Raw genomic sequence first — 16,768 nt, forward strand, 5'->3', positions numbered from 1 at the left:
TCGATTCAGGCACGGCTGGGAATTTTATTGACAGAGCATTCGCCCAGAGGTTAGGGATCCCTATTGTTCCAGTGGCTAGGCCTTTCCCAGTTCACGCTCTGGATAGTCGACCATTAGGGTCCAGGTTAATTAAGGAGGCTACCATTCCCCTGGGCATGGTGACGCAGGGGGGTCACGAGGAGAGAATCAGTCTCTTCCACATTGACTCTCCCACGTTTCCCGTGGTACTAGGCCTTACCTGGTTAGCTCGTCATGGCCCCACCATTTCATGGCAACAGAGGGCTCTCACGTGGTGGTCGCGAGAGTGCTCAGGGAGGTGTTTAGGGGTTTCCGTTGGTGCTACTACGGTGGAAAGTCCAGACCAGGTCTCCACCGTGCGCATTCCCCCCAAACATGTCGATTTGGCTCTCGCCTTCTCCAAAAAGAAGGCAACTCAATTACCACCCCATCGACGGGGGAATTGTGCGATAAATCTCCTGGTAGACGCTGAACTTCCCAAGAGTCACGTGTATCCCCTGTCACAGGCAGAGACGGACGGTGCCTATGGAAACATATGTCTCCGAATCCCTGCGTCAGGGGTACATTCGGTCCTCCACTTCACCCGCCTCCTTGAGTTTCTTTTTTGTGAAGAAGAAGGAGGGAGGTCTGTGCCCGTGTATTGACGATCGCAGTCTCAACCAGATCACGGTGAGGTACAGTTACCCGCTGCCACTCATCGCCACAGCGATTGAGTCAATGCACTGGGAGTGCTTCTTCACCAAATTAGATCTCAGGAGCGCTTACAACCTGGTGCGTATCCGGGAAGGAGACGAGTGGAAGACGGCGTAGAGTACCTCGTCATGCCGTACGGGTTGATGAATGCTCCATCAATCTTCCAAGCCTTTGTAGACAAGATTTTCAGGGATCTGCACGGGCAGGGTGCAGTGGTGTATATTGATGACATTTTGATATACTCCGCTACACGCGCGAGCATGTGTCCCTGGTGCGCAGGGTGCTTGGTCGACTGTTGGAGCATGACCTGTACATCAAGGCTGAGAAATGCCTGTTCTTCCAGCAGTCCGTCTCCTTCCTAGGGTACCGCATTTCCACCTCAGGGGTGGAGATGGAGAGTGACCGCATTTCAGCAGTGCGTAATTGGCCGACTCCCACCACGGTAAAGGAAGTGCAGCAGTTCCTAGGGTTTGCCAATTACTACCGGAGGTTTATCCAGGGTTTTGGTCAGGTAGTGGCTCCCATTACCTCACTGCTGAAGGGGAGCCCGGTACGTTTGCAGTGGTCGGCTGAGGCGGACAGGGCTTTTGGTCACCTGAGGGCTCTGTTTTATTCTCGGCTCCGGTGCTGATCATCCAAACAATAGTACGCAAGTATAAACACCATGGGACCACACAGTCGTCATACCGCTCAGGAGGGAAACACGTTCTCCTAGAGATGAACCTACTTTGGTGCGAAAAGTGCAAATCAATCCCAGAACAACATCAAAGGACCTTGTGAAGATGCTGGAGGAAACAGGTACAAAGGTATATATATCCATAGTAAAACGAGTCCTATATCGACATAACCTGAATGGCCGCTCAGCAAGGAAGAAGCCACTGCTCCAAAACCACCATAAAAAGCCAGACTACGGTATGCAACTGCACATGGGGACAAAGATCATACTTTTTTGTGAGTTCACATGGGGACAAAAATCATCCTCTGTTCTGATGAAACTGTTTGGCCATAATGACCATTGTTATGTTTGGAGAAAAAATGGGGAGGCTTGCAAGCTGAAGAACATCATCCCAACCGTGAAGCACGGGGGTGGCAGCATCATGTTGTGGGGGTGCTTTGCTGCAGGAGGGACTGGTGAACTTCACAAAATAGATGGCATCATGAGGTAGGACAATTATGTGGTATATTGAAGAAACATCTCAAGACATCAGTCAGGAAGTTAAAGCTTGTGCTCAAATGGGTCTTCCAAATGGACAATGACCCCAAGCATACTTCCAAAGTTGTGGAAAAATGATTTAACCAGTTGCGACGAGCAAACCCGTATCCGGGAGCGTAATCATAACCTCAAACACATTAGCATAACGCAACGGACATAAATACCCCTAGAAACTTTTCCTATTCATGAAAATCGCAAATGAAATGAAATAAATATATTCAAACACAAGCTTAGCCTTTTGTTAACAACACTGTCATCTCAGATTTTCAAAATATGCTTTACAGCCAACGCTAGACAAGCATTTGTGTAAGTTTATCATGGCATAATGCTATGCTAGGCTCTGCTGGAAGCAGGCAACATTTTCACGAAAATAAGAAAAGCAACCAAATTAAATCATTTACCTTTGAAGAACTTTGGATGCTTTCACTCAGGAGACTCCCAGTTAGATAGCAAATGTTCCTTTATTCCAAAAATATAATTTTTGTAGGCGAAAATGCTCCCGTTTCTTCACCATGCTTGGCTGAGAAATCGACCGAAAAATGCTACAACTATAACGCCAAACTTTTTTCAAAATGATCTACATAATATCAACAGAAACACGGCAAACGTTGTTTAGGATCCATCCTCAAGGTGTTTTTAACATATATATTCGATAATATATCCGTCGAGGCAGTTGGTTTCTCATATGAAGCGATTGGAAAAATGGCTACCTTAGTATTTTACGCAAGGTTTTCTGCGGGAGACACCATGTGACCACATGCCATATATGGTCCCTTACAGCCATTCTTCAAGGGAAATGCCTAAAAAGACGTCACAATGCTGTAGACACCTTGGGGAAAACGTGGAAAACGTAAGCTCATTCGTAGCTCATTCACAGCCATATAAGGAGTCATTGGCATGAGGCGGTTTCAAAAAATGCGGCACTTCCTGGTTGGATTTTTATCTGGGTTTCGCCTGTAACATCAGTTCTGTGGCACTCACAGACAATATCTTTGCAGTTTTTGAAACGTCAGAGTGTCTTCTTTCCAAAGCTGTCAATTATATGCATAGTCGAGCATCTTTTCGTGACAAAATATCTTGTTTAAAACGGGAACGTTTTTCATCCAAAAATTAAAATAGCGCCCCCTAAATCCAAAGTCAAGGTATTGGTATTGGAGTGGCATCAAAGTCAGGGTATTGGGGTGGCCATGAGAAAGCCCTGACCTCATAGAAAATGTGTGAGCTGAACTGAAAAAGCGTGTGCGTGCAAGGAGGCCTACAAACCTGACTCAGTTACACCAGTTCTGTCAAGATGAATTGGCCAAATTTTAACCAACTTATTGTGGAAAGCGTGTGGAAGACTACCCGTTACGTTTGACCTAAGTTAAACATTTAAAGGCAATGCTACCAAATACGAATTGTGTATTTGTAAACTTCTGACCCACATGGAATGTGATGAAATAAATACATTTCCAATTTTACTTAAATGTCAGGAATTGTGAAAAACTGAGTTAAAATGTATTTGGCTAAGGTGTATATAAACTTCAGACTTCACCTGTATATGTTGAAGAAGGTGGGGCTTAACTTCTTTGGGCTAGGGTGCAGTATTTTGACGTCTGGTTGACAAGCGTGCCAAAGAAACTGACTCTTTCTCAGGCCCAGAAGCTAGGATATGCATATGATTGGTAGATTTGGATAGAAAACCCTCTGAAGGTTCTAAAACTGTTACAATAATGTATGTGAGTATAACAAAACTCATATGGCAGTTGAAAACGCGAGGAAAATCCATCCAGGAGATGGAATTTTTGTGAGTGGTTTTCCACTGAATGCCTATTGACTATGTAATGGGTTAGGGCCCAGATTGCAGTTCTTATGGCTTCCACTAGATGTCATCAGTTTTTAGACATGTTTTCAGGCATGTTTTCTGAAAAACAACGAAGAGAAATTCCTTTTGGTCAGGGGTCTATGGATACATGCAGTACTGATTTGCGCGCTCTTTGTTCTTTTTCCTTTCTATTGAATACGCTATTGTCCTGTTGAAAAATTATCTATTTTTTTAGATAATTGACACCCTGAGGATTAGTTATAAACATTTGTTTGACATGTTTCAACAAAATTTACCCGGACTATTAATTATGTATTCGTGTGCATGTTTTAACCACCTTTTTCCAGTGGATTACTGAACAAAACACGCCAACAAAACAGAGTTTCTGGGATATTAAGAAGGACTTTATCGAACAAAAGGACCATTTGTTATGTAGCTGGGACCCTTGTCATTGCAACCAGATGATGATCTTTAAAGGTAAGTGATTTATTTTATTGCTATTTCTGACTTTCGTGACTCCTCTGCTTGGTTGGAAAATATTTGTATGCTTTTGTAAACGGGGCGCTGTCCTCAGATATTCGCATGTTATGCTTTCGCCGTAAAGACTTTTTGAAATCTGACAAAGCGGCTGGATTAACAAGAAGTTCATATTTTAACCAATGTATAACACTTGTATTTTCATGAATGTTTATTAGTACTATTTATGACATTTGAATTTGGCGCTCTGCAATTTCACTGGATGTTGTCGGGGTGGGTCACTAGCGGCACGCCTTGCTGCATCCCTGCCTCACCCCACGGCCCTGTGGAAAGAAATGTGTGTTTTTTGCCTATTTTAACTGCACACTTGTTGTTTGTGTACATGCATTTTATAATGTTGTATGTTTTTTCTCCAACACCACTTTCCATCAATTTGTATAGCAGGCCCTCATGCCAAATTAAGTTGAAAGCTTTTTTGAAATCAACAAAGCATGAGAAGACTTTGCCTTTGTTTTGTCAATTAGGGTGTAACGTGTGAATATGTGGTCTGTCCTACAGTAATTTGGTAAAAAGCCAATTTGACATGAGAAAATGTATGAGCCTGCTGTTAAGGATAATGCAGAGGTCTTCCCAAGGTTGCTGTTGATGCATATCCCACGGTAGTTATTGGGGTCAAATTTGTCTCAACTTTTGTGGATTAGAGTGATCAGTCCTTTCCTAGCCTTGTCCTCAGAGCATGCGCAGACCAGCTGGCTGGTGTGTTTACGGACATATTCAATCAATCCCTATCCCAGTCTGTTCCCACATGCTACAAGATGGCCACCATTGTTCCTGTTCCCAAGAAAGCTAAGGTAACTGAACTCAAAGACTATCGCCCCGTAGCACTCACTTCTGTCACCATGAAGTGCTTTGAGAGACGAGTCAAGGATCATATCACCTCTAGCTGATGATGTGCAAGTAGAGTGATGTGCAAGTAGAGATGATGATGTGCAAGTAGAGATACTGGGGTGCAAAAGGTGCAAAAGATTTTTAAACAATTATGAGGTAAATGACATCGCCAAAGTCGAGGATCGGTAGGACAGTCAGTTTTACGAGGGTATGTTTGGCAGTATGAGTGAAGGAGGCTGTTGTTGCAAAATAGGAAGCCGATTCTATGTTTCATTTTGGATTGGAGATGCTTAATGTGATTCTGGAAGGAGAATTTACAGTCTAACCTGACACCTAGGTATGTGTAGTTGTCCACATATTCTAAGTCAGAACAGTCCAGAGTAGTGATACTAGGCAGGCGAGCAGGTGCGGGCAGCGAACGGTTGAAGAGTATGCATTTAGCTTTACTAGCATTTAAGAGCAGTTGGAGGGCAAGGAAGGAGTGTTGTATGGCATTGAAGGTTGATTGGAGGTTTGTTAACAGAGTGTCCAAGGAAGGGCCAGATGTATACAGAATGGTGTCGTCTGCGTAGAGGTGGATTAGAGAAACACCAGCAGCAAGAGGGATATCATTGATATATACAGAGAATAGGCCCAAGAATTGAACCCGGTGGCACCCCCATAGAGACTGCCAGAGGTCTGGACAACAGGCCCTCCGATTTGACACAGTGAAGTCCATCTGAGAAGTTGTTGGTGAACCAGGCGAGGCAGTCATTTGGGAAACCAAGGCTATTGAGTCTGCCGATAAGAATGCGGTGATTGACAGAGTCGAAATCCTTGGCCAGGTCAATGAAAACGGATGCGCAATACTTTTATCTATGGCGGTTATGATATCGTTTAGGACCTTGAGCGTGGCTGAGGTGCACCCATGACCAGCTCGGAAGCCAGATTGCATAGTGGAGAATGCACAGTGGGATTCTAAATGGTGGGTGATCTGTTTGTTAACTTGGGTTTTGAAGACTTTAGAACAGCAGGGCAGGATGGATATATGTCTGTAACAGTTTGGGCTAGAGTGTCTCTCCCTTTGAAGAGGGGGATGACCACGGCAACTTTCCAATCTTTAGGGATCTCAGATGATACGAAAGAGAGGTTGAACGGGCTAGTAATAGGGGTTGCAACAATTTCAGCTGATAATTTTAGAAAGAGAGGGTCCAGATTGTCTAGCCCAGCTGATTTGTAGGGATCCAGATTGTGCAGCCCTTTCAAAATTTCAGCTATCTGGATTTTGGTGAAGGAGAAGTGTGGGGGAGGGGGCTTGGGCAAGTTGCTGCGGGGGGGTGCAGAACTGTTGGCCGGGGTAGCCAGGTAGCCAGCCGTAAAAAAAAAAGCTTTTTGAAATTCTCGATTATCGTAGATTTATCGGTGGTGACAGTATTTCCTATCCTCAGTGCAGTGGGCAGCTGGGAGGAGGTGCTCTTGTTCTCCATGGACTTTACGGTGTCTCAAAAGGTTCTCAGCTCTCTCCTGTAATTCCCTGTTCACCCACAACTGCATGACCATGCATGCCTCCAACAAAATCATCAAGTTTACAGACAACACTACAGTAGTAGGCTTGATTACCAACAACGACGAGACAGCCTACAGGGAGGAGGTGAGGGCCCTCGGAGTGTGGTGTCAGGAAAATAACCTCTCACTCAATTTCAGCAAAATGAAAGCGATGATCGTGGACTTCAGGAAATAGCAGAGGGAGCACCCCCCTATCCACATCGACGGGACAGCAGTTGAGAAGATGTAAAGTTTTAAGTTCCTCGGTGTACATATCACAGACAAACTGAAATGGTCCACGCACACAGACAGTGTGGTGAAGAAGTTGCAAAAATACCTCTTCAACCTCAGGAGGCTGAAAAAATGTGGCATGTCACCAAAAATCCTTATTAACTTTTACAGGTACACAATTGAGAGCATCCTGTCGGGCTGTATCACCGCCTGATACGGTAACTGCACCGCCCATAAACGTAAGGCTCTCCAGAGGGTGGTGAGGTCTGCCCAAAGCATCACCGGGGGCAAGATACCTGCCCTCCAGGACATCTACAACACCTGATGTCACAGGAAGACAAAAAAGATTATCAAGGACAATAACCACCCGAGCCACTGCCTGTTCACCCTGCTTCCATCCAGAAGGCGAGGTTAGTACAGGTGCATCAAAGCAGGGACAGAGTGATTGAAAAACAACTTCTATCTCAAAGCTATCAGATTGTTAAACAGCCACCACTAGCACAGAGAGTGGCTGCCTACCTACAGACTTGATATCTTAAGCCACTTTAATAAATGGAACACTAGTCACTTTAGTAATGCCACTTTAAGAATGTTTACATATCTCGCATTACTCATCTCATATGTATATACTGTATACTGTATCCTTCACTATCTATTCTTTACTATCTATTGCATCTTAGCCGTTCTGTCACTGCTCATCCATATATTTTATGCTTATATATTATCATCCCATTCCTTTACTAGATTGTGTGTATTCGGTTTTGTTGTGTAATTGTTAGATATTACCTGTTAGATACTGCTGCACTGTCAGATAAAGATGCATACGCATTTTGCTACATTCGCAATAACATCTGCTAACCATGTGTATGTGACCAATAAAATTTGATTTGATTTTGTCCGTGAAATTGTCGAGAGGGAATTAATTTGTTGTTGCATAATAATTTTTGGGTAGATTTCCACACTACTTTCCTTCCATCTAGCATTTCTTAATATTATTCAGTTCCTTTGGCTTTGATGCCTCAGGATTGAGCATAGCTCTTTTCAAGTAGACTGTGATTTTGATGTGATCTGATAGGGGTGTCAGTGAGCTGACTGTGAACGCTCTAAGAGACTCTGGGTTGAGGTTAGTGATAAAGTTGTTTACAGTACTACTGCAAAGATAATAGCTATAGGTGTACCTACTGTAAGAGCCCCCTCAAAGCCTCCCATTGTCTATGTACTGTACATACCCAGTGTCCAACAGAGCTGCAGGAGTTGTGACCCGTTTTTGTTGGTTATGTTGTCGTAGTTGTATCTAGGGGGGCATATGGGGGAGGGAATGCTGTCACCTCCAGGTAGGTGTTTGTCCCCTTGTGTGCTGAGGTTGTCAGGTTCTTGTCCAGTTCTGGCATTTAGGTTGCAACAGACTAGTACATGTCCCTGGGCCTGGAAATGGTTGATCTCCCCCTCTAGGATGGAGAAGCTGTAATTGTATGGGGATTCTATTGGGGGGATATGGGATATAGGTAGTACACAGGACGCCATTTTTCTCTGTTGAGATCATTTCCTTATTAATTTCTAGCCAGATGTAAAATGTTCCTGTTTTGACAAATGCTTTCGCAGTAATGGCTACTGTAAATCAGACAGAGCAGTTAGATTAACAAGAATGTAAGCTTTCGATCGATATAAGACATTTGTATGTACCTACATGTTTAATATCCATATTTTTTATGATTATTTATTTGAATTGCGGGCCCTCCAGTTTCACCGGAAGTTGTCCTGCTAGCGGGATGCCTAGCCCTAATTAGAGCTCCTCTTTACCAAATTAGCATAACCCCTGAGTCTCTTCCCTGTTTCACACCTGGTAGTTTGGTTGATGGGACTACCAGCTCTCTGTAACCTAGAGGGCAACCATTATGTCCGTCTCCTTTATACCATGTTTCTTGTAGGATGACAATGTCGATATTTCCAATTTCTTTGAAGTCTGGGTTCCAGCTCTTTAGGACAAAGGCAGATGACCTCAGACCTTGTATATTCCAGGATTAGATAGTAAAAGCTTTGTGTTCCATAGTATCTAGTGTTGTTTTTGTGTGGTTTAGGCCCGGACCATTACAGTAGGTGTGAACAGGTCGCAGGATGGGGCATGGGTGGGTGTAATAGTGGGGGTTGGTTTGTTGCTCTGCTCACGGCCTGGGCTTATGTTCTGCTGTCATGTTGAGGTCCTTGCCGCAGGGGTGGGGGGCATGGGGTGGGCAGAAGGGGCATAGGTCTGATATTGGGGGCCTATATAGGGTGTGGCCAGGGTTTGCTTGGGGTGGTCTTGGCTGGTTGGGGGTGTGGCTGGTGATGCTGTGGTCTCTTGGCATGGGTTCTCTCTGTGCAGGTTCTTCAGTAAGGGGTCTTGTAGGTCTGGTAGGGTGTCTTGCTGGCTTGGGCGGGGTGTCCGCTGCTCTGTTGCTCCTGTGTGCGGTGCTGGGTCTACTGTTGATGGTGAAGTCCTTCATGGTCCTGGCAAAAGTTGGGTTTGTTGCCTTGTAGAGGTGGACCTGGTTGTAAAGGCTGTTCAAGTCCAGGGTGGAGTGGTGGACCAGGTCAACATTAGGTTTTGAGGCACAGTCTCGCGAAATGCTTGCATTCACCCGCTGCATGGTGGCAGGGTGAAAGTCTTTTCACTGTAGCAGGGTGGAGATAACCACTTGGGGAAAGTGGAAGAAGCTTTTTCAATCACTACCTTGAGTGTTGTGGCCATCCTTTCCTGCTGGGCCCTCAGGTCATTTGTGCCCATGTGAATTATGATGTTGCTCGGGGACCCTAGTCTGTACTCTGGCAGCAGCTCCAGGGCCTAGTGTTCCGGCACCAGAGTTTAGCCACTGTGTGTTTGGGAAAAAAGTTTATCCTCTTGAATGTATTTTCCATTTGAGTCAATGAAGAGCACAATCTCTGGCTTTTGTGTGTCCTCAGTGGATGTGTGGGGGTTGTCAAGAGGGCTATCAAGGGAGCTGACAGGGGGCTGTTAGGTGGGGGTGGGGTCTGTTAAAATCAAATGTTATTGGTCACATACACGTGCTTAGCAGATGTTATTGCGGGTGTAGCGAAATGCTTGTGTTTCTAGCTCCAATAGTGCAGCAATATCTAACACTTTCCCAACAATACACACAATACACACAAAACTGAAGAAAGGGAATGGGATTAAGAATATATAAATATTTGGACAAGCAATGTCAGAGTGGCATAGACTAAGATACAGTAGAAAATAATATAATACAGTATATGCTTATGAGACGAGTAATGCAAAATATGTAAACATTATTGTTACGAATCCCTTTTGGCCCGACAGGCTAGGGGGGATGGTAATGAGACCCGTAACATAACTCATGCAAATTATTATTGTGACAAAGTAAAAGTGTGCACGAAATAACCACGACAACAGAAATCTACCGTCAAACTCTAGGTTTATTTATAAACACACGGTAATGGGGGGAGCAGGAAAAGGGGCTGAGCTGGACCCAAGGAAAGAAACAATAAGTATTCAAAAACACCCCTAAGCTAGACTAGCCTACTTTAACAACAGCTAACTAACTAACCAAAAATACAGTGGGTGGTCCGCCCAGTTCTAACTAGTGTATTTAACAAAGTTCACCTACGGGTAGTGTATGCCCATGGGCGACTTGTCTTGGTTTCCCCCTTTTCCCACCAGCAACACACAAACACCATAACCAAAAACAATACTCACAGGTGATGACAAAGTGCTATGGAGGTGATTTAAACAAAAGAGAGATTAAGACACAAAGCGAGAGTGAAACACAGAGACCTACAGACATGGCATTTACATCGAGATTGAGCTAGAGATTGCTAGAGATTGCTCCAGAGCAAACAAATGATGGGGTTTTTAAACCATGGGGAAGGAACTGTGATAGGGTAGGAAATAGGAGGAGGTGTGTCTTCTGATTGATGATTGATTGTTGACTGATTGGGGAGTGATGGTTTTCACCTGTGAGGGGAGAAGGAGAGAAAAGAAACACACACAGGATACACACACACAGGATAACTGTATCCGTAACACTCCCACCCTTAAAAGAGCAACCCTAGGGGCTGCGACTACAGTATGTCAATGAATACTCATCACAAAGCAACAACCTTGCAAAACATACAGAAATCATTTTCACACACGAGACAAAGCATCTGCCAACACATTATCAGAACCCTTTTTGTGGCGGATCTCCAAATTATAATTTTGTACAATCAGCGCCCAACGCATAAGGCGCTGGTTCTGGTTGTACATTCGGTGGAGAAAAACTAAGGGGTTATGGTCAGTATATACAATCACGGGTAGGGCACTGGAACCAATATATACTTCAAAGTATTGCAGAGCCAACAACAAAGCAAGAGCTTCTTGTTCTATTGTCGCATAGTTTGTTTGACATTTATTAAATTTACGTGAAAAATAACAAACGGGATGATCCACTCCACTCTTGTCCTGCTGCAGTAGAACAGCACCAGCACCTCTGGCACTAGCATCTACCTCAAGTTTGAACGGTTGTTCAAAATCTGGAGCAGCAAGTACAGGTGTACTACATAAGAGTGCTTTCGCTGATTCAAAAGCTCTCTTACAATCAGGGGACCACACAAATGATCTAGCTGGACTAAGCAAATCGGTCAATGGAGCAACTACAGCAGAGAATTTTTTACAGAAGCTACGGTAGTAGCCAACCATCCCTAAAAAGCGGCGTAGCTCTCGTCTGGTGGTAGGTGCAGGGAATGCAGTTATAGCCAAGACCTTGGCATCAACAGGGCGCACCTGTCCATGGCCAACCTCTTTACCGAGATAGGTAACAGTAGCCTTCCCAAACTCGCACTTTGCCAAGTTCAGGGTTAGAGAAGCAGCTGCCAACCGTTCACATACTACCCTTAGAGAGTCAACATGATCTGACCACTCAGACGAATAAATCACTAGGTCATCAAGGTATGCACTACAATTAGGAACGCCAGCTAATACGGAGTTAACCAGTCGTTGGAAAGTGGCTGGTGCATTTCGCATCCCAAAAGCCATGACTGAGTACTGTAGGAAGTTGTCTGGGGTCACAAAGGCAGAAATCTCAGAAGCACGTGAAGTTAACGGAACCTGCCAGTAACCTTTTAAGAGGTCTAACTTAGTTACATACTTAGCAGCACCAATAGTGTCGATACAGTCGTCCAGTCGGGGTAACGGGAACGAATCTGGCATTGTGACAGAATTTACCTTTCGATAATCCGTACATAACCTGGACGTACCATCAGGTTTAGGAACCAAAATGCAAGGAGAACTCCAAGGGCTTGAACTTGGCTTAGCCAGGTCATTCTCCAACAAATATTTCACCTCATCCCTCATTATCTTCCTCTTGGAAGCGTTGATACGATATGGGTGTTGCTTGATAGGTGTAGCATTTCCAACATTAATGTCATGTTCCAACACGTTTGTGCGAGTAGGAACGTCATTAAAGAGACATGGAAAACTGTGTAGTAGCCTCACAATATCATTGGCCTGTCCATCCGCTAAATGAACCAGACCGGATTGGATAGACAGCAGCATTTCTGAGTTGGGCAATCTAACACACTGCTGCTGAGTATTGCGCAACTCCAAGCCATCAACATCATCAATATGACAGTCCACTATCATAGCAGTAGTAGCAGAGGAGACAGCAGTACCTTCCTCTGTTTTTGAACTCTCTAACTGTGTGATGGGTCGGGTGTGGTAAGCTTTCAACATGTTAATGTGACACACACGAGATCGGCGTTGTCTATCAGGAGTTTGAAGCACATAGTCAGTTTCACTTATTTTCTTTTCAATTAAATAAGGACCTGAGAAACGAGCTGACAGTGAAGATCCTGGAACAGGTAATAACACCAGTACTTGGTCACCTGGCTGTAGTGGACGAGAAACAGCCTCTTTATCATAGTGTCTTTTCATGCTCCTCTGTGAGGAAGACAGAGCTTCCTTTGCGAGAGCACAAGCTTGGTGTAGGCGCTCACGAAAGCGACTAACGTAGTCCAACACATTCTCATCTCTGGTACACAACTCTTGGGACAAGAACTGTTCTTTAAGGACTTTCATTGGTCCTCTCACTGTGTGACCAAACACCAGTTCAGCCGGGCTGAAACCTAGGGACTCCTGCACAGTTTCACGAGCAGCAAACAAAACTAGAGGAACTCCCTCATCCCAATCTTTCTCAGATTCCAAACAATATTTACGTAGCATAGACTTCAGTGTCTGATGCCATCTTTCAAGTGCACCCTGAGACTCTGGGTGATAGGCGCTTGACACACGGTGCGCAATTGACAAGGATTTTAACACCTGCCTGAAGAGCTTGGATAGGAAATTGGTACCTTGATCGCTTTGTACCACCCTAGGTAACCCGAATGTCGTGAAGAATTTTATTAAGGCTTTACTCACTACCGGGGCTGTAATCCTTCTCAGAGGAATGGCCTCGGGGTATCTTGTAGCCATACACATTATCGTTAACAAAAACTGGTTACCCGATTTTGTCTTCGGTAACGGTCCGACACAATCAACCACCACATGCTCGAATGGTTCACCTATGACAGGTATGGGACAAAGAGGAGCGGGAGGAATAACCTGATTTGGTTTTCCTGTTATCTGACATGTGTGGCATGTCCGACAGAACTGAGCCACATCTTGTTTTAAACCCGGCCAAAAGAAATGTCGAAGGATCCAATCATATGTTTTTGTGATTCCTAAATGACCAGACCACTGGTGATCATGAGCAAGGGATAACACATTTTGTCGAAAGGCTGTAGGAATCACTATTTGGTAAACAGCATTCCAATCTCCATCCGCGTCAACATGGGATTTCCATTTACGCATGAGGAGATTACCATCAATGAAGTAAGCCACGTTCTTCTTCTTCACATCTTCCAATGAGACAACACTAGAAAAACATTTAGCAAGCTTGTTGTCAACCTTTTGGTTAGCAATCAGCTGCTCACGAGTGACTGGTAACTGTATTGCATCAGCAATAAGTTCAACGTTCTTTGATTCTTTCCTGGGCTGTTTGTCAGAGGTGATCAGCTTCTCAGAGGTATCACACAATCCATCCTCTTGATCAACCTCTTTGAACAGAACAGTGTTCGACAAATCTATCTCGTCACCCTCTTGTAGTGCCTGAGCACGAGTGACAGCACAAGCGGGGAACACATGTGGATAACTCTGTGCCAGCTCATTCGAGAGAGAGTGGTCACTTTTATCCAATACTTCCAATACGGGTACTACCTTTCCTCCGGCAATATCGTTACCCATTATAAAGGTCACACCTTTCACTGGCAACATAGGACGTACCCCACTCTGAATATTCCACTGATTAACTCAGAGTGTACTTTCAAAAGTGCAATGGCACTGGGACAAAACCCATTTCAATACCCTGCACTAACACACTGGAACCACAGTATGTATCGTCAGATAAGGGCAACACATCAGACAATATAAACGACTGCGCCGCACCAGTATCTCTAAGGATTTTAACCGGTCGTTGAGGCGCTTCGTCATTCGTTAGGGACACAAACCCTCGAAAATGAATGGTTCATAACTGCGGTCGGGGACTGAGACTTTCAAACTACAGTTACCCTGAGGCACCTGTTTTGTTGCAGACCTCACAACCGTATTTTAATTAGAGCAACACCTGTTGGTGGCTTGGCACGAAGAGGCATCCCTTGTTTGCGTTTAAGCAGGAAGCAATCATTAATCATATGTCCTACTTTATGACAATAGAAACAGGGACGCTCATTCTTCTGGCGTGCTTGATATACTACTGCTGGCCGACTAGGGCTAAAGGTAGGAAACTCAGTGGCTCTACTCTCAGTTTGAGCCGAAAACACACTCTTGTGCGTCAACACAAACTCGTCTGCCAACACAGACGCTTCTGCCAGGGAGGATACTTTCTGTTCATTTAGGTAAACTACAATGCGTTCGGGTAAGCAATTTTTAAACTCTTCCAACAAGATTAACTCCCGGAGAGAGTTGAAATCAGTTACCTTACTAGCAGCATGCCATTTATCAAACAGATTTCCCTTGTCTCTAGCAAATTCCACATAAGTCTTACTAGAAGACTTTCTATGAGACCTAAATCTCTGTCGGTATGCCTCAGGCACAAGCTCATAGGCACGAAGAACAGTAGATTTGACCACTTCGTAATTCAAACTGTCCTCCAGAGGTAGCGCTGACAAAACCTCTTGGGCTTTACCAGTTAATTTACACTGAAGTAATAGGCACCATACCTCTTCAGGCCATTTCAATGCTACGGCTATACGCTCAAATACACAAAAATAGGAGTCAACCTCTGACTCTCTGAACAAAGGTACTAAGGCAATCTGCCTACTAATGTCAAACGTGTTTGATGACACAGTAGGTGAGGACGGCTCACAAACAGGCACAGTAGGACCGGAGGCTAGCCTCGCTGTCTCTGCCTCCAGTTCCATCTGGCGCATTTTGAACTCCAACTGCCTTTGTTCTCTGTCTGCCTCAATTTTACACATCTTCAAATGTCGTTGTTCTCGTTCTTTTTCTGCCTCTATTTTACACATCTCCAACTGGAGAGTCTCTCGCCTAATTTGGGCTCTCTCTTCCACCTCCAGTTGGAACTGTGCTAAACGGACATCCCTCCTGGCATCACCATTTGACAGTGGGGAGAGTGGATCAAAACGGGACAATGTGGCTGTTGTTTTAGCCTCTCCCTTATTATCAGACACCAATGGGCTTACAGGAGCAGCAACATCCCCTACAGGGGTAGTAGACTCAGGCAGCGGTAACACAAGCACCTGCTCTTCCAACAATACATTTAATACTAGCCGTTTAACCTCCGCCTTAACTAAACTCTGCGGAATCGATACTGAATAATGGTCAGCCAAGGTCATTAAATCAACTCTACGACATTTGTCAAAAACCTCCCACGAAGGGTTATCCAAAAAGGATTTCAAATCAAAAGTAGTCATTTTACACTACTTCACAAGTGCCAAAGAAAATAGCAAACACTAATGCTACTTCAGCTATGACGCTCAACACTGAACTATACCACTACAACAATCTACATGAGCGGCATGGGTGTCAGTTATGACAGATCCCGGATGAGCCCCCACTTATGTTACGAATCCCTTTTGGCCCGACAGGCTAGGGGGGATGGTAATGAGACCCGTAACATAACTCATGCAAATTATTATTGTGACAAAGTAAAAGTGTGCACGAAATAACCACGACAACAGAAATCTACCGTCAAACTCTAGGTTTATTTATAAACACACGGTAATGGGGGGAGCAGGAAAAGGGGCTGAGCTGGACCCAAGGAAAGAAACAATAAGTATTCAAAAACACCCCTAAGCTAGACTAGCCTACTTTAACAACAGCTAACTAACTAACCAAAAATACAGTGGGTGGTCCGCCCAGTTCTAACTAGTGTATTTAACAAAGTTCACCTACGGGTAGTGTATGCCCATGGGCGACTTGTCTTGGTTTCCCCTTTTCCCACCAGCAACACACAAACACCATAACCAAAAACAATACTCACAGGTGATGACAAAGTGCTATGGAGGTGATTTAAACAAAAGAGAGATTAAGACACAAAGCGAGAGTGAAACACAGAGACCTACAGACATGGCATTTACAGAGAGATTGAGCTAGAGATTGCTAGAGATTGCTCCAGAGCAAACAAATGATGGGGTTTTTAAACCATGGGGAAGGAACTGTGATAGGGTAGGAAATAGGAGGAGGTGTGTCTTCTGATTGATGATTGATTGTTGACTGATTGGGGAGTGATGGTTTTCACCTGTGAGGGGAGAAGGAGAGAAAAGAAACACACACAGGATACACACACACAGGATAACTGTATCCGTAACAATTATGAAAGTTACTAGTGTTCCATTATTAAAGTGGCCAGTGATTTCAAGTCAATGTATAG

Source organism: Oncorhynchus nerka, linkage group LG6 (genome assembly GCF_034236695.1).
Source record: "Oncorhynchus nerka isolate Pitt River linkage group LG6, Oner_Uvic_2.0, whole genome shotgun sequence".
NCBI lineage: Eukaryota > Metazoa > Chordata > Actinopteri > Salmoniformes > Salmonidae > Oncorhynchus > Oncorhynchus nerka.